Source organism: Malaya genurostris, chromosome 2 (genome assembly GCF_030247185.1).
Source record: "Malaya genurostris strain Urasoe2022 chromosome 2, Malgen_1.1, whole genome shotgun sequence".
Taxonomy (NCBI): domain Eukaryota; kingdom Metazoa; phylum Arthropoda; class Insecta; order Diptera; family Culicidae; genus Malaya; species Malaya genurostris.
Genome location: NC_080571.1, coordinates 58,194,692 through 58,214,097, shown reverse-complemented (window position 1 = coordinate 58,214,097; position 19,406 = coordinate 58,194,692). Strand labels below are relative to the sequence as shown.

Sequence of the window (19,406 nt, the reverse complement as noted above, 5' to 3'; positions counted from 1 at the left end):
GTAAATTTTGAACCTCTACGAGGTCCCGAACAGTCTGCTGTAAAACCTATTTAGGTTTGTTACTATGTGCGTTCTTTTCAATGAATGATGCACAGTTAATAAAACCTCCAACTCCCGAGAGGATTTAGAGATCTTACAAAAGCGACACCATTCTGCACTCCCGGAAGAATGCAGAACGATTCGCAGTATGTAAGAGCAGAAGTAAAGTCGGTACCCCATAAAGGATGCCAAACAATCTGCTAAACCCTATTTAAGGTGAATACAGAAAGGATTCATTCACTCCAGGAAGAACGATGAACCTTTCTGGCTATAGTTCCTTACCACATTGGGTGAGAAACGAGAAAATATCCTTTAATTGTAGCTCCGCATACACAGACTCAACCATGTATGGAGAACCAAAAACCCGGATACGTAGCTGCGTCAATGCGGAACAGTTACATATCAGATGATATGAAGTACCATAATCGCATTCACACAAATCACACGAATAATACTCAGCACGTTTAATAGTAGCCATGTGATTATTGAGTTTGCAATGTCCAGTCAGAGCTCTGACCAGAATACTGCAATGATGCTTGGAAAAATGCAGTAGACATTTTGACATTTTCAGATTTAAATCTGGTAAAAATGCTTTTGTCTGAGCGCAAGTTTGCTAGCTGCGCCAGTAGCTGGCATATTTGGATGCAGCCCAAGAACGAGTCTTGTGCTTTATCCAACTAGTTGAAAGTGGTAAAGCTGGTTCAGGACCAACGAAATCATTCGTTGCACCAGCTCTAGCCAACTCATCAGCCCATTCATTTCCAGTAATACCAGAATGGCCATAAGAAGTAAACAGCATTTGAAATGCTGAGGTCTTCAATTTGAGTTCGACATGCGATCACTAGATTCGACCGTGAGTCATTCGAACTGAGTGCTTTTGAAGCTGCCTGACTGTCGGAACAAAAATTAATTCGTTTACCGCAGATCCTCTGCTGAAGTGTCAATTGTATTCCACACAGAATCGCGTAGATTTCTGCTTGGAACACAGTACAGTATCTACCAAGTGGATGAGACTGCTCTAGCCTCATTTCACGACAGTAGACACCAGCACCAGCACGACCATTCAACAGAGAACCGTCCGTACAACAAATGTGTTCATCAAGTTGTCGTTCCAAATAACCAGTCAACCATTCCTCACGAAGAGGATAGCTCACATTGAATGTTTTGAAAGGAAAACTGCATGTGAGAGTTAGGCCACTAGGAGCGAGTAAATACTCATCCCTCGTAACCATTTGAGACCACAAGCGAGTGTGGCTAGTAGCATAATCTAATGGGTTACTGTTCCAAAGCCCTGTAACCTTAAGACGGTATGCACAAGATAATGCTTCTTGTTTTAGGAACACATGAAGTGGTTTAATGCACAGTAGCGCCTCTAGAGCAGCAGTAGGAGTTGTCGTGAATGCTCCATTAGGACCATCCTTTGGAGATGATTTAGCTTTGACTGAACTGTCACGACTTCTCCTTTCTGCCACCATACAAGACATCCATATACTAAAATTGGTCTAACAATAGTTGTGTAGATCCAATGAATATATCTGGGTTTGAGTACCCATGATTTTCCAAAAGCTCGTCTGCATTGGCCGAAAGTCATGCAAGCTCTTTTAATCCTGAAGTCAATGTGAGCAGACCAATTCAGTTTTGAGTCAAGAATAACCCCGACGTATTTAATTTGATCAACCACAGTAACCTCTGAACCGAAGAACTGTAACGGACGAGCTCCTGTGATTATCCTACGATGAGTGAAAAGCGCCATTGATGCTTTGCCCGGATTTACAGATAATCCAACCTGACAACACCATTGCTCAACAGATCGCAGGGCTTGCTGCGTTAAATCAAAGAGAGTGTTAATGCTTATACCGGTCATCAATATATGATAATCGTCGGCAAAACCATAAGTCGGAAATCCAAGGTTATTAAGTTTCCTTAACAAACCATCAGCGACTAGGTTCCATAAAAGTGGGGATAGTACACCACCTTGAGGACACCCACAGACACACTGCTTTGTAATCTCTGCTTGCCGAAGCGATGAACAAAGAAGTCGATTGCTAAGTATTGCGTGTATCCAGTAAGGGAAAAACCCAAGATATTCCGTTCACGACTGCATTGTTTAACCTCCTGCAGCCATTCAGTCCTCGGCACGGAAATACACTTTGACTGAGGAGTTCCTATTTTGGTGGCCTTTTACGACATGTAACAGGAAACCAGTGGATCAATTCTTGGTAGAAAATAATTCCGCCGGATGCCACACGGCTTACTTGTTTGGTGGACTTATACAAACGGTACAGGTGGACCGTAGCGTTATTCTTACCCAGTTGGGAAACCGCTACCGACACTATACGGCTATCTAGGTTGCTCAGAAAGGAAAGTTGACATTGATGGACCACTTCCATGGATGGCCGAGTAGCCTCAACACATAATTCTAAAACCGAAAGTCGGATCCATATAAAATTTCATAGTACTGTATGGGATACTAAAATTTTTCATTTGAATCTGAGTTGGTGAAAGCCGGTCGAACAGTCTTCGAAAAATCAACATAAAGTAATGGAAATTTTGGGATTTTTAAACATTTTTTTTCGGAACCGGAAACCGAAATGAGTTATTTGGCCATCAACTAACAAGATCTGCACCTGGATGACCGAAAAGTGAGAGTGCCCTAACAATTCGTACTGAGCGAACATATAATACTTTCAGCAAGATTCTCTGAATGAAAAAGATGTCCTGTCGCTGGATGCCGCACTTGCGTACTCAGGATTAGAAAAACGAACGCGAGCACACACCGGAAGCATGTTTATCTGAGTGTGTATGTAACTATCTGTTTTTTCCATACTAACCTGGAGTAACCGTCAGTAACTCGGCTCCCTTTTTCAACATTAACCTTAAATTTTCTATAGTTTAAACATAATTGTATACCTCACTTTTTAACTCTCCCACCAACCTTGTATTAGTATATATATATATGTCAAATAATTATATTGTACGAAAAAATATAACACAGACTTTGGCACCTCTAAGCCAAAGCTATGTGCCATATCAAATAAACGATCTAAAAAAATGGTTTGAAAATGCTAGGAGAAGTTTTTGAACCCCCGTTAACATTCTGAATACTAAGGCGGTAAAAAAATTTGGCACGTGAATTTTGACTAATATCTCAGCTAGTTTATGACTGTCTTGAATAGCTATCCACAAATTTTTCTTTCAAATTATGATCAAACTAAAAATTGATCCTTCATTGTACGAGGTTAAACTTGAGCATAATGAAAACCGGATGAAATTTAAGTTATTCCTTCACGAATTTTAGAACTTTTGATCGAACGTTCTTCATCAAGTTCCGGACAAGTGTTGCATCGCATTTTTTGGACGCTTGAGCCCAATTTTTTTTTAACTCCTGCATGTTCCCAGCTGCCTTACCAGTCTTCTTGAAGACCCTCTTCACGATTGCCCAGTAACGTTCGATGGGTCGAAGCTGAGGGCAATTTGGTGGATTGATATTTTTCTCAACGAAATTTATACCCTTTTCCGCAACCCAAGTAGCAATTCGCAACTAGTTCTGATACGACAAAGTCCAAACTATGTTGAAACAAGAGCACGAATATGTTTTTTATGTTATACTGGTTAAAACATGGTAACAGCAATGTTTCATCATAACATAACTAGTTACGAAATAGTTATTTAGGTTTCCAATCATAACATCTTTGTGTCATATTGAATTAAATATAATTTATAAGCTATCGTTACTTGATCCAAACATATCTAGCTACTAGTAGAAAATAAGTTTATTTGACTTCAATAGTAGCAACCCGTAACCAGTTTTGATACCACTTAGCCCAACTGTGTTGCAACAAGAGCACGAACATGTTTTTTATATTATACTGGTTAAAACAAGGTGACAGCAGTGTTTCTTTATAACGTAAACATTGAACTACCTATCATTTGTAAGTTATCGTTACTTGATTCTAACATATCTTTAATCACAGCTATGCTTCTAGCTACAAGTTGAAAAAAGGTTTATTTTCCGTTACGAAACCATTATAAATACGTTAGCGTATATGTGAATCGTTCCTTTGAATTGATATAGCAATAACATAGATATTATAAGATTATAACATATAATTTCTTCATTGATTCCGATAGTTATCGGTAGGTTTTCCCAACGTTATGATAACGAAAATGCAAACAAAACAACCTTTCTTGGCTTGAATATGGCGAGCACAATATGGAGTCTCAAGAAGTGTATGAAACGTAAATAAAACCAGGATATTACTTTTTTCAAAACTACTTTTTGCCGAAAATAGTGAAAGGCAGAATAGTCATTTTTTTTCTATGCACTGTCATAAACACGAAGAAAATAATATAGGGATAATAACATCGATTGTGATAATATTATAATTCTCAGTAGAAACTGCGCTTTTTGAGTCATGCAAGTGGTTAGATGTGAGTAACAATCACTCAAATATCTGGTTGCAAACTAGTCACAAAAAAGCTAGCGTAACAAAAATTGTTACTTGGAAAGCCAATTGAGAGTGGTTTTGTCATAGTGAGCCGACGCTAAATCGGGCCAAAACAGTGGAGGTGTACTATGCGTTTTATATAAAGGCAGCATCTGCATCGAATGGTAGTTGGGCAAAACTTGTAGCTGGTATCACTAGCAATCGAATGATGTGTAAAAATATATAGGTCATCGCTTTGAAAGTCGAGATATTTACGATCATTGTAAAAAGTCCCACCTTTTATGAGGTCATCTATCCACAGTTTTCATTATAACTTTGGGTAGACAACCCTATTTTTCGTTTTTTTTCAGTGCATTTTATTTCTGGAAATAGTACCTTTCCAATGGTGAACAAATTTCAAAAATCGGTTGACTAACAACAATGTTATGACTCGGTGAAGTAGAAGTGTTCAATATTTTCTATGCGACGCTTATGTCAAAGGAAAGAAAATTGGAAAGCAGATAGGGCATATATGGCGTGTGAAAAAACCTGGAACGGGAAAAATAAAAAATCATTGGTTTTCCTTTACCAATCGTCTGCTGCAAAGTTTTTGAATCAATCTACACGTTTCACAAAATTCGAGGGTGTAAAATTTATTGAGATTCGTCAAAAACAGCTGAGCTATGACAGCTCGAAGTTACCGTTCCAACTTTTTTTCAGGCTTGGTATTTGGAGTGTTAATAAGACTGTTTCTTTATTTTGAATCGTCGCACTAAATGATTACCCTATGATACTATAAGAACTTTTATTTGAGTCTGTTTATGGAAATCGATCAAATCATCTCTAAGAAAATTAAGCGAGTCTTGTGTCAGACTTTTTGACCACTATTTCTGGTAATTCTGGAACCGGGAACTTGGAACCAGTATAGCCGAAGTCGGTTCGTTTAGTAAGTAACTAATATAGCTTACAAATCTAGAAATCTAGAAGAATATTACCTTTTTTTTGCATCGTCGCTCTAAATGACGGTGTGAAATTCAATAGCAAGCTATGGGACTATCAGATTTTTTATTCTATGAGTGACATTATTTGACACATACACGCACAGGCACACACTTTGCTCAGCTTGATGAACTGTGTCGAATGATATAGAACACTTAGCCCTCTGGGCATATTTTCACTAGTTATTCAAGTGATTGCATAAACTTTCTATATGAGAAAGGTAATAAATATACTTTTATAGAAAAGCATAGTTATCATCATTTTATAATAACACTAATAAGTAGGTACAAATTGAATAACAGATTCAGTGATTCACATTTTTTTCACCTGAAAAATATAGACTTAAAAATCCTGCACGCTATACGAAATTGAACAAAGCACGCTGCGAACGGAGCAAAGCTACACGTACCGACGTGGGCCAGTTTTACATCGTCATTTTGAATGACGATTTGAAAGTTTTGACACTCATCGCCCTATAGTTTCGGAACCGGAAATCGGATCTGGATGAAATTACAGTGTATTTTAAGACAATGAGAGCTTTAACTCGAATCATGATTCGTGAAAATCGGCTTAACCGTTGCTGAGAAATCGAAGAGAGTTCCGTTTTTGGAGATTTTCTTTACTATTATCGGTGCTATCGGAAGTGGAAACCGGGGACTAGTAGTCCCAAAGTAGTTTTATACATTCACTAACAAACAAGATCTGCAAACTAGAAGAATTTAGTAGCATGTTCTATGAAAATGTACACCTCGTTTCGCCATCGCTTCTGAAAAAATACTCATGAAATTGAAAATTTTCACTAATCGCACTGTAATAGCGGAACCGGAAGTCGGATCAGAATCAACTTTTCGGGGACTTTTTAAAGAATTTTAAGACCTTTTCTTTGCTTCTTAGTTTGTGAAAATCGGTTAAAAAATTGGCACATATTTCCTTCTAATTCCGGAACCGGAAGTCGGATTCAAATGAAATTCAAGAAAATTATATGAGACCGAAAGACCTTTTATTTGAATCACACACACAGACAGACAGACATTTTGTGATCTCGACGAACTGAGTCGAATGGTATATGACACTCAGCCCTCCGGGTCTCGGTTGTAAAGTAGGTTTTAACAGCGGTTGCATAGCCTTACTATATGAGAAAGGCAAAAAATGGCATGAATTTATGCATAGGGTTTTGTGTGGAAATAACAACGAGTTCAATACAATAGAATGGGTGTTTTAAGAAATCGTTAATTTTCTAACGTAACTGAAGTGCTTTGTTTTGTAAACAGTAGATATTAAGCTACTGAAAGAAATGATTATCGTTCATTTAGAACATTGAAACATATAACATTCATATCATATGGCGGCAGATTACTAATCAAAAATATATACGTTGATGGAAAATGTATTTATTTGGTCATTTTCGTTGTCTTGTGAATAATATCTTGTGAGTAATATCCTATTTCAACAGTTTTTTAATCGATAAGCTCAGGCATAATACACATTGTGAGCATGTTAGTCAATTATAAATACTAATGGTTTATAGTTCTAGTGTAATAGTAATCAATAACAATAAAGGTTGAATTAGGATACACTCGAATTGTGGAATATTCACAAATCCCTTACGAATCAATAAGAGTCTCTTTTTTACAAGCAAACAAACCTACTGCGCTCAATCACCAAAAATATGACTGACTTCTATGTGTCGGTTTTGCTTGTTATGTTTTGTGCGACGATTCGTTCAACTCAAGCTGTTAAAATTGCGCGCATTTTTGAGACTACACTGCACCCTAAGAACTTGCTTTACAGAAATTATATGCATTTTTACGAGACGGACTCTTTTACAGAATGCTGCTATAGAACATTCAAAATTTGTGGTAAATCTTTATAGACTTCTTGTTCGGATTATAAAAAGTTAAAATAGAATGAATTATGAAATCTTTTTCCAATGACTGTCCTCCGGAAGACTCGAAAGACTTTTTGACCACTATTTCTGGTAATTCTGGAACCGGGAACTTGGAACCAGTATAGCCGAAGTCGGTTCGTTTGGTAAGTAACTAATATAGCTTACATATCTAGAAATCTAGAAGAATCTTACCCTTGTTTTGCATCGTCGCTCTGAATGACGGTGTGAAATTCAATAGCAAGCTATGGGACTATGAGATTTTTTATTCTATGAGTGACATTATTTGACACATACACGCACAGGCCCACACTTTGCTCAGCTTGATGAACTGTGTCGAATGATATAGAACACTTAGCCCTCTGGGCATATTTTCACTAGTTATTCAAGTGATTGCATAAACTTTCTATATGAGAAAGGTAATAAGTGTACTTTTATAGAAAAGCATAGTTATCATGAATTTGATGAACTGTGTCGAATGATAGCGACAATGCAAATTTACTGTCAAACCATGACCGTTTTGTGATCAGGAAACGGATTTTGAGAGAATTTGTTTTAATGTAACTTTTGTGCATTTAGCCTGTCAGGTTTCATCCCTGACGACCGACAGTTGTCTGTCAGCGATTTCTGCTAGTATTCTGGTAGAGTTCAAGCTCAAATTTGACAGCCATGCATCGACTGACAGAGAATTTTGTGAAACGATTTTCAACGTTTTTTTTCAGCTGGAACTTGTCTCACAAGAATTCTTCTACTCAACTGGTCGTTTTTGAGTGCTTGATCCACTTATACTTTAATATACTTTCGCTCTCTTTATGAATGGGTTAGTGTAAAGTTTAGCGAACAAAGTCATTTTTATTACACTTCAGCTAACAGAATGGATGTTGCTAATCGAGGAAAGCCTTTTTGTTGGTTTTCAGTAAATTTCAACAGTTTATGTTAAAATTTTAGAAAGAACTGGTCTTTTACTAATTCCATATATCCAAAAAATTAGTTTTAGACTAATATATGCGTCAAGAACGATTCTGACGAGCGATGAATTATTGTCAGAAGATGTGAACTATGATTGAAATACATATATTTTCATCCCTCGATTCGAGTGTTTATTCTACTTTCTACAGTTTTCATAAGTGTTTCAAAAATGTCCAATTTCTGAATCTTTCAACTCGGGCCAATATTCTATCAACATTGTTACTCATTTGTTGGTCTTCACCCGGGGAATCCTTACTACGACTGATGTTAGATTAGGTAGATGAAAATTTGCGTTACCGTAAGTTCCATCACCGTGAAATCGAAGCAGGCTACCAAAATAAAATCCACACGTTTCTGTCGGTTTGAAACGCAAAGAACCCGCCACAAGTGAAACGTAGTTACGTTCGAGACATGCGCCGTTTGTCAGCATAAGTCGGGGTAAAATGTGCCGTTCGGTAGGAAATCAACAGCGTCATAATTCGCTGTCACTAGCGAATGATTTCGTTGCGACATTAGTTCATGGTTAGGAAGCAGCATTGGTATTGGTATGAATGCGAAGGGTTGCTTTACATTCATCCACACTACATTTTTGCGTTCTAGCGGTAACATATGCGTATCGGTTACATGGCGTTGACTGTGGAAGGACGGCGTTGGAAGTTGAAATCAGTTGAAAATTAAAATATACGGAATTTTGACGAACTCAGGAAATAACATGTCCTTCAAGCTAATTTTGATGCAAATTCCGTTTCAATAAAAGTCATTACAGCTGTTTGGTTTTGTGTAATTTCAGTTTATAATGCGCTACTAAGGTTTCTTTCTATACATTGCTTTGAGCACAATCTAACATACACAGCTATTGTGTCTTTTATTGTAGTGAAATTCACCAAAGTACAGTCTATCGCAAAATTGAGTGCACACACATGTTAGTTAACATTTCCAAGACAAATATCACTATGAATGAAAATTTGTGATGGAGTACAATAAATATATTTGTCATCTTGAGATGTGTACACACAAAGTATGCTAAATGTTTCTAAGTATTTTAATAAAATCGAAAATATGATAAATGAGCCGTTTTCAATGTAGCAAAATTGAGTACACAATTATGTGTTCGTCAGCATGTTCTATTCTACACATATGTTAATCGAAAATTTTCGATGTGTTTTATATCAGTGTGATATATTAACATCTGTCAGCTGCTAGGTCAGTGATCAAATTCATTGTTAACTGCAATTAAACTGTGTTTTAATGGAAATGGCTATGAAAAGAAAGGAAACGGATATTAGCACGCGAACTCAGGTAATAAGTCTTTGCTGTCGTAGAAAATCGTTACGGGAAATTGCTGAAATCATTGGAAGATCACATTCGACAGTATTCAAGATCATAAAAAAGTGAAAATTCGAAGGGAGCCGAGTAGCTCGGAAAAAACTGCTACTCTCCAAAGCCAATATCAAAAAGCGGCTGGAATTTGCGAAAGAACATGTGAATAAGCCTCAAGATTTTTGGAACAATGTAATTTTCACTGACGAAACGAAAATTAACCTGTTTGGATCGGATGGAAGACAAATGGTATGGAGAAAGTCAAAATCGGGGCTTTTCATATAAGTCAATAACCCATTCGGTAATCATGTAATTTAAATTATGTAGTTTTGCAGTAATTATCTTCGTTGCATTGATTTAATGGTCTCTACACCATTGTTCTCCAGCGTCAAATAAAAATCTTATTATGGGATACATATCCGTCCAAAAGTTTCAAAATTTCGATGCACATTTGAATATCTTTTTGCTCCTACTCTTAGAATATGTTTAACAATTCGAAATTTAACATTCACCCAAATCAGCTTTTTGGCGAAAAATGTCTGTATTCTGTATTGTATTGTATTGTAATCTTCATTGGAAACTAACTAGATTCGCTCGTTGAAATTAACTCGGTCGTCCCTTCTACTTTTTCTTTGTCATCCACCATCCGTTTTTCGGTCACTAACCAGATCTTCATGCCGATTCTAACCCCGTCGTTTTCTCTGTCTTTCACCATCTTTTTGGTCACTAATTAGATCTACATGCCGATTCTAACACCGTCGTTAGCCCACTCTCGTTTACCATCCCACCCCCTCACCAACCCTTATATGTTATAACATTTACCTATTCACTTTTTTCTTCTCTCTCACCTTTTAAGCAAGAGCGCTATTACTGCCCTGCAATGCTTAGTGTCATCAACTAGTTATAGATAGGGTTATTGATTTAGTTTTATTTATTAGTTTTAATTGTTAGTGTTAAGCCCAAATGTATCTGTTGGATCATTGTAATCTGTTGATACAAATGATGAGGAGGTTTTATGCCTGCTGGAGAGAGAGATTGCCAAATTTCATCTCCATCGGGCTTTTCCCTGCTCCAAAATAAATAAATAAATAAATAAATAAATAAATAAATAAATAAATAAATAAATAAATAAATAGAAAAATAAATAAATAAATAAATAAATAAAAATAAATAAATAATCTTACTATTGATAGTTTAGATTTGATATTCTCAATCCTTTAAACAATGCTCAAATTTCAATCAAGTGGTAATGTGATAGATTGTCTAATGAATTTATGGAAAAGTCTCGGCAAACAACTCAAATAGTAGAAAGCGGGGGTAAATGAACAGATATTTAATAATAACGCTTACCAAGTACAGTATTGTGTAGTGAACAATAGAACGACCTCGAAAATTGGTGAACCAAACGAACAAAAGCTACCGCCGACACGAAAGAATACAATTGTTGTTGACTTCAGGCAGTGCAAAATTCGACCTTCAATACGAGAACTTGAAGGTTTGCTTAAGGAGCAAATGCATCTTGACATCAAACGTGTGCATTTACTTCAATGCAATAAGACAAATAATGTTATTTACATCCAGTTTTATAAAGAGTTGGATGCAATTCAATACGCAAAAGGCAATAACAATGTGCACTATGTGGAGCACGAGAACATTAAGTACAACATTCCAGTATATATGGAAGATAGTGCTATAGAAGTGCGTGTGCATGATCTTCCCTCAACCGTCATCGATCCTTATATCCGCAAAACTATGTGCCAATATGGAGAGATTCTCTTTATCGAAAAAGAAAAGTAGAAGAATTTTTTCCCCGGTATTCTAAATGGCGTACGTTTATTACGCATACCCTTGAAGAAGCCTATACCTTCTTATGTGATTTTCGGTCAAGATACAAGAATACCGTGCAAATCACTTGTTACCTATGACAATCAGATGGCCACATGTCAATATTGCCAAAAAGCTGTTCACTACGGTAAGCCATGTGATAAACTGGACAAGGAGACAACTACACCAAAGGACAACGGTGCTTCCTTCACACCAACCCCAAGCAACTCCAGTACACCTGTGACAGTCACCAACAACAGTGAAGCATCCCCTTCAACGAAACTATCCAACGTATCCCCTATAGAACAAAGTACACCAGCTGCAGTTAACAACGTACCATCCAACCAACCAGCAACTGCAAACAATGTACAACAAGACGCATCTACAGCAACTAGCAACGAAATCAACAACAATACCACCGATGCGGCAATGAATGACGAGACTAACCGCGGACAAACTGCCCCTCAATCCTCGCAGGAGGGAAATGGAAGCTCCTCTCCCCCTAGAAAAAGGGTGACAACGAGATCCCATACAAAAAAAATTATCTGAAAACTCAGCTAAATCGGCCACGTAAAGCTTGTACGCAAATAGGCCCGAATAAAATATTTTTTAAATAAAAAAAATAAAAATCGTATGAATTATGCAAGCATTCTCCTTTTTCACATTTTTGCAAAAACAAAGAAGGCTTCACTTGATCTCGATTACTGTGAATTTCACAGTGAAAAGTGCACAAATCTAATCAAACAGTTCTAGATTTGAGGTAAACTTAAGGATTTTTACCTTCCATTTGCGAAGAAGAAATCCTAATAGTTCTTCAGAAAACTTTTAGAGCTCTCCACCATTGTCCCCTTTTCATTGTGTTTTCACCTATACAAACGACTGGCAGCTGTGACGTAATCGCTCTTGTCGGAAGCGAAACTAGCTTTGTAAACGACACACCATACATCTGCTCGCAGTGACGATAGAATCCAAGCTGATCCAATTTTTGTTAAGAGGTTTCTTTTTACGTGATTTCGTTTGTAGCTTTTTCACTAATGGGCAGTCCTAACTGCTATAAAAATAGCAGCATATAGAATTTTATTGCCGATTATTTCATTTTGGATTTGCATTTCATTGAAAGAAACTATCAGGATGCTGTACGGGATTCATTCCTGCCTTTCAGAAGGTCCAAATTGTAGAACTCACTACGATTAATTACGGGTCAAATGCGACAGGTTTTTCAATAGTGTTCTATTGAACTACTTCAATGCGGTTGCTATACACGTTTAAGTTGAAAAATTTCGATTCTATTGGTAGTTAGATTATATAAATCCTTTCACAGATAACTGAGCTATGAGCTTTCAAAATACGAGAAAGGCAAACGCGCCTTATGAATTATCCTCTTTGTTCCTCGTTTATATCGAACATTTCAGAAAAGTTCAATTTTGAATTATTTGAGATTATGTCACACAACTGAAAATTTCATCATAAAATTGTGATCATATTTCCGATGGCATGTAGCAAAAGTTATGTTGATTCGTTAGAAACAACAAGAGATATATACGATCAAAAACATATCACTCTCTCAGAGGGTACATTCGAAAAGGCGCCCCATAGTAAAGTAAGTCGTATTCACAACAAAATCTGTTTAAAAAAATAGGTATTTGAAGTCGTTCTTTGAAATCGGCATGCTCTGGGCGTCGTTGTTAAAAACGCAGCAGTTCAATACATGAAATGATTTATATCAATTGAATTTAAATTGATCTTTAGAAGAAGTTTGCTTCTCGAAGGCAAAGTAATTCAAACATTTATTAAACTCTAACAATCGGAACGAGCACAACTGCGTATCTGAACTCAAACAAATCTCTAATACATCGGTTAAACAATTCCCAGTCTGACAAAAAATACAACACATTGTTTTTTCCAAAATTTAATCTTCTTGAAGAGCAATACGGTTGTTGCAATGGTGTCCGAATATTTCTAAGGCTTGGCATCACTAGAGGATTCTGTCAAGAATTCTTTTTCAAACTTGAGTAAAATCAAAAACATTCTTTGGGTATAAAGTTTGCTTCATTTAGAATTGGAACAAACTGTTGCTCATAATGTGGCGCTCCTGGTGGACGGATTTGGAAGTTCTTGGCGCCCACGTGTCGGGAATTTTGTCAGCTTCACGTATGATTTTTGACATTCCGCAAATCGACTGTACTTTGTAAACAATCAACATGGAAGCCGAAAGAAGGGAAAAATTGTGCACAGTTATTTGGAAAATCCATTGTGGTCTGCATCTAGGCTAGCTAAACACCTGAAATTGCCCAGAAATACCGTATGGCGCGTTATCAAACGGTATAAGGAAACATTGACGAACATTCGGAAGCATCAAGCCAATCGTCGGAGTGGAACTGTCGAACGGAAACTGGGTGGTAAAATTTTGAAGACGATTAAGAGGAATCCTAATCTGTCGGACCGTGATTTGGCCAGAAAATTCGGTGCTGCCCATAGTACCGTGAGAAGAACTCGACTCCGGGAAGGAATCAAGTCGTATCGGGCTAGCAAACAGCCAAACCGGACCATAAAACAGAATAGTGTGGTCAGAACTCGTGCTCGGAAACTATATGATCATGTTCTGGCCAAGTTCGACGGGTGTCTTCTGATGGACGATGAAACCTATGTCAAGGTTGACTTCAGGCAAATCCCAGGTCAAAAATTTTACTTAGCAACGGCTCGGGGGATGTTGCAGCCAAATTTAAATTTGTTTTTGCCGACAAATTTGCAAGAAAATTTTTGATTTGGCAGGGCATTTGCAGCTGTGGCAAAAAAAACGAATGTGCTCCAAAAACGAATTTTGCCGTTCATTCGATCCCACGACCATCCCGTTATGCTTTGGCCAGATCTGGTAAGCTGTCATTACAGCAAAATCGTTTAAGAATGGTATGCAGAGAAAGGGGTCCACTTTGTTCCGAAAAACCTTAACCCACCCAACTGCCCCCAGTTCCGCCCTATTGAGAAATACTGGGCAATCATGAAGAGGAGACTCAAGGCAAAGGGAAAGGTTGTCAAAGACATTAATCAGATGACGATCTGGTGGAATGAGATAGCTGAAACGATGGTCGAAGAAAGTGTGCGTCGCGTAATGAGCCGTGTTACAGGAAAAATTCGAGAATTCCTTCGAAACAGTGACGAATAATTTTATCCGTATTTTTTTTAAGTATGAAGAAAACGCTACATTTGTATAAAAAAAGATCTTGAATTCAATAATAAATAACTGAAATACAGACAATTGTCTTTGTTCCAATTCTATCCGAAGCAAGCTTTAATCTACCATAACCTTTTCAATCCATAAACAGTTACATCAAGTTTATATAGATTTAAATGTGGCAACTCTGCACGCTGTACGAAACTGGTCTTACAAACTAGTTGTCGTATGTTCGAGCCCCGACCTGGAAGGATTCGTAGTGTCAGTAGAATCGTAGCACCAGCCATGCAATGGTTCTGTACACTCTGAATCGGCTGTGAAGTCTGTTGAACCAGAAGGTCAAATTCCACTACAGGAATATAATACCAAGGCTTTGCTTTACATTTCCCCCGGTGAATGACGGATAGGTTAAAACCGGGCTAAAATAAACAACTGTGTGATTCGTTCGAAAGGCGGTGGTGTTTTCTTCTTCCGTACCAGCACCTACCGATAAAAATTTGCAACACGTTTCGCCAGGGCTTATGAAAAGGATACTCATTTTCCATTTATCGCGCTGTAATACCGGAATCGGAAGTCGGGGACTCTTTAAAGAATTTTTTTTAAAGATTTTCAAGAGCTCTTTTTTGCATCTGAGTTGATGAAAATCTGTTAGGATTTTTTTTCAATTTGTCTGTAGGATTTTTTGTAGAGCTTAGCAAAGTTTGGTAATTGGTACTATTGAATACTAAATCTACACCAAAAGGTTTTACTTTTGATTCAATGAGATGTTCCATGTTTGAATTAAAGTCCATCGATATTATATTCATTTTTTTCTGAATGAAGGGAATAAAAGTTGTGATTGTTTTTCAATTTTATTATATCCATTGAACTTTCCAATTTCGAAGACAAAATTTTTATCTTTTATTTTATTCTGATGGACAAGGTTAGCAGTCTATGAAACATATGGTAAAATGCTGTCATTTTGTGTTGGTGAGATTGGTTAGAATTATTTGGTATTACTCGCTTTGTAGATAAAGTTTTTGCGTCCCGTACAATGAAAACACATAAAAAAGGTAAACTACTGCTTTCTTCTTTCTCACTGGTGAATTTTTATGTTTTTATGTGAATCATTAATTGTTTCTGAGAAATTTGTAGAGTCGTTATTTCAAACTAAATAATAAATTATTTCTACCTTTGAGATGTTTTGTTTTAATAATAGAATTTGTTATTGGTTTACAAATCACTTCTACTTGGGTACTTTCTTTATTTCGTTACCAAGTTCCCGAACCTTTGGTAATCCTTTGATTTTTGGTAAAGAGGGGTTGGGAATTTTAAGGCGACTGAGGTTGACACGAAGTTAAGATTAATTAGGATTAGTTATTAGATTGTCATAATCATCTTTGTCTATGATAACGACTATGTTTCCCTTGTCAGCCTTAAAATGGAAAACAGGCTTTTCTCGCAATTGCTTTGCTGGTTTTACTTTTATTAATATTTTGTTGATTTTTCCATGGAGGACTTTTAATGGCTTCAGCTACAGTAGTTCTGGCGTCTTTAATTTGAGTAAAAGAAAAGTTACAGTTATTTAGACCTATTTCTATGTCTATAATAACTTGTTCAAGATAAACTTTGGAAGAAATAGCATATTAGCATCGAAGATTTTGGAGGTTGGAAAAAAATTTTTTTGGGAAAATAATTTTCGAATTTCTTATGAAGCAGAATTCGTTTGCGCTCAGATTCTCAATGTTCTGCAAATTTCGAAACCTTGGGGGCATTGTATCTCTAGTTTTAAGTGAAGCTTACGATGTTCTAAAGTTTTTACGCTTTGCATCAGTGGCGTCTCGTTCTAATGTGCACCTCGTGCAGTGCACAACTGGTCAAATTGAAGGATTCGACTGCATCTCCAGCGCGCTCTGAACACGAGCACTTTGTCTTGTGCACCAAAACCAACTTCATATTGAAGATAAATTTTGTGTCTTTTCCGTGCACATAAGTTAGTGCACAGATTCAAGGAATTACTCAGCTTAGTTCAGAGATTTGTTGTTCTCTGTCTCGTTTGGCTCTGTGAGAACTTTTATGCATACCTTCTGTGGCTCATGCTTATGGCAGTTGAAAACAAATTACTGTCTCAGTAGCAACTTCGAAGCGGTTCTATTGATGAAGTAATTGACAAATTTGCTCGACGTGCAGAGAATCGAATTCTTTTTTATCGTACATCCATTCCTCAATCTTAAGGTTTCACTTACGGCGAACTGTTACATCTGATATACCACAAAAGCAGTGCACAACTCGTGAATTTTGTCTCGAGATGCCACTGCTTTGAATTCTATATAATTTTATTATATTCTCTCATAAAATTTCATTCTGAATTTTACACAGGATATGCCTAGAAAATGATCCCCCACCCTTTACCCTGCAGCATGTGGGAATAATTCCAAACATTCGGAAGCGTGACGATTATTATACATGTTTAAAGTGTTGTGAGATTCATAGTGAATGTGTATATAGTAGAATTCAATAGTGATAAAATATTCTAGTAAATTGATTCTACTAATATTCTAGTGAATACTAACGCTCAAGTGACAAATAAGCTGTTGTTTATATCGAGAGAGTTCTCTCTTCACAAGAGTTAAGAAGATATGCCAATTTCGATTTATACCATTCCAAAGCATCTTTGGCATAGTGACAAGATGCCAAATTAGATAAAAATAGCGACGCAGCATCATGGCTGCGTAGGAATGGTAACAATCGCTTCTTTAGACATTCTTCATGGTATATTTCCTGGTTTGCTGTTCCGAAAGTGATGAATCTTTGACTTGCTCGACCACTGCTACATATTGCCTGCCCAACAAAATATTGCCTTTTTTGCGTCCTGAGATGCTTCTCTACACCGTTCTGTTGCATGGCAAGCTTTCAAAAGCTACCAGCAAGAATGCTGAGAAAAAGGTGGGGTCGTGATAGAACCACCCCGTTCCACGTAATTTGTCAAAATCTAGAAAACTTGAAAGCACTTAAAATCGCCAAAAACGCTTAAAAAATCGGATAGCTTCTGTTTAACGGTATATTTATTTATGTAAGTATGCATAATTTAGATAATTGAACAGGATAAAATTGGAATATGTATTACTTTCCAAGCCAACAGTTTTCTCTACCTACACAAAACAAAATCAATCAATCTATATCACATATCTTGGTTTTCGATTGAGAAATTTACATCGACTTGCTGTTCCAATCGCTATTTGCATAATAACCTTGAATTGATGAGATTTGATCCCGTTTATTCACACCAACCGAATTTGGTTCTAATGCATAAATGGATTTGGATTGGTATCTGTCAAGAGTTCATGTGAGTTCAAATGTTGAACTGAGCAAAGTTAATTCATTATCTATTCCAGTTATTGTCGTTGACCTGATTTTTTTATTTAAACTAAATAAAAGAAAAATCATAACTCAATTCAACTTAGTGTCCCCGTTTTGGAAAAGAAAACATGAAAATGAACTGTAATTCCATGACCAAACTCATAATCCCATTAGAGAAATAGAGACCTTCCCAGTATATTTACCTTAATTCGTTCGTCCTCTGAATTACACATCAAACGACTCGTTGTCCTATGTTAGGATCTGACATTTGCTGTTATTTTCCCTTGTCGTGGCGATTCCGAATCTGATTTGCGATTATGGGCAGTCGTGTGTTGTCTGGCAATGATGAGTTTATGTATATGGTTAGGCAGCTTCAGTGTGCTTTCTGACGAATCCAATCGCATATCTGGAAATGACTAATCACTGTGCTCTCGGTAGCAACATAAACAGCTCCGTGCAGCTTGCTTTCTTTGTTCTTCAACGCATGAGTGTACATAATCACCATTAGTTTTTTCTTCACCAGTGTCCAACCACCCGAAACGTAAATTGCTGGAGCCGAATAATTTTACAGAACCGTACAGAGTTATTACACAACTCTACCGCCCCCCATAGAAGCAGAAGTAGGTACATCAATTCACTAAAATTGTGTCAAAAATCATCGGTTGTTGCAATCTCAAAAAAAAACTACGTCTTTCTTGTTCCTTCCCAATTCACTTCCACCTTCCACTTACTTGGCAACCCGATCAAAAAACAGAAAGAGAAGCACCAACGAACGGGAACACCAACCGAAACTCACAGTAGCCCGGATTGGCAAAGCGCTACTCGCGAGTGCAGACGAACTTTGAACAGCTGATTCCGTTCCGGACGCTCGGTGCAGATGTACTGAATCGTCATCGGTTTATCATCGAGCTGGTTGGGTCTGTTGAGTAAGCATTTTGAATTTTTTTTTCATTGCTCGCTCTCCGTTGGAAGCCTACTTCGATGTTGATGACCCATTCGCGGAAAATTCGCTGATTTTCTTACATTTCACGTGAGAATGCTTCCGAGAGGTTGTTCATAACGGGAGAGCAATCCCGTGCGCTCGTGGTGCGGAGAGAGAGAAAGAAAGCCTGAACGTAACGGGAGAAGAGAGGATATGTAATTGTACATAACAATTCAGTCGCTCCGCGTAATAAGTTGGTATATTTTTATGCGCGTAATTGAAAAGTGTTATTGTAAGAGTTTGTATTGACATACTATGGCGTTGAACAGGGTTGTAATGAAGAGAAAATATGTTTTTGTGCGCTGTTTAAAATTAAAGTTTTGGATTCACACTTGAACCACGAATGATAGCCTGTAATTTATTTAGTCTTAGACATCAGAAAAAAAAAGGCGGGTGGGTAATGTCAGAGACATAACTGGATGTCGTGAATACGAAAAAATTGGCACACTC

The 19,406-nt window shown here is 37.2% G+C and overlaps 1 protein-coding gene across 1 annotated transcript in view; it reads right to left on the bottom strand.

The window, feature by feature from the left end:
• The window catches only part of LOC131432673 (ATP-binding cassette subfamily G member 4), a 114,979-nt gene extending 96,131 nt beyond the window's left edge, over positions 1 to 18,848 (bottom strand). The window contains exons 1-2 of the mRNA XM_058599081.1: positions 18,706 to 18,848; positions 18,178 to 18,568 (exon numbers count right to left, since the gene is read on the bottom strand). The gene's annotated coding sequence lies outside the window, so the exon portion shown is untranslated. The remainder of the gene's footprint in view (positions 1 to 18,177; positions 18,569 to 18,705) is intronic.
• Between the last annotated feature and the right edge of the window lie 558 nt (positions 18,849 to 19,406).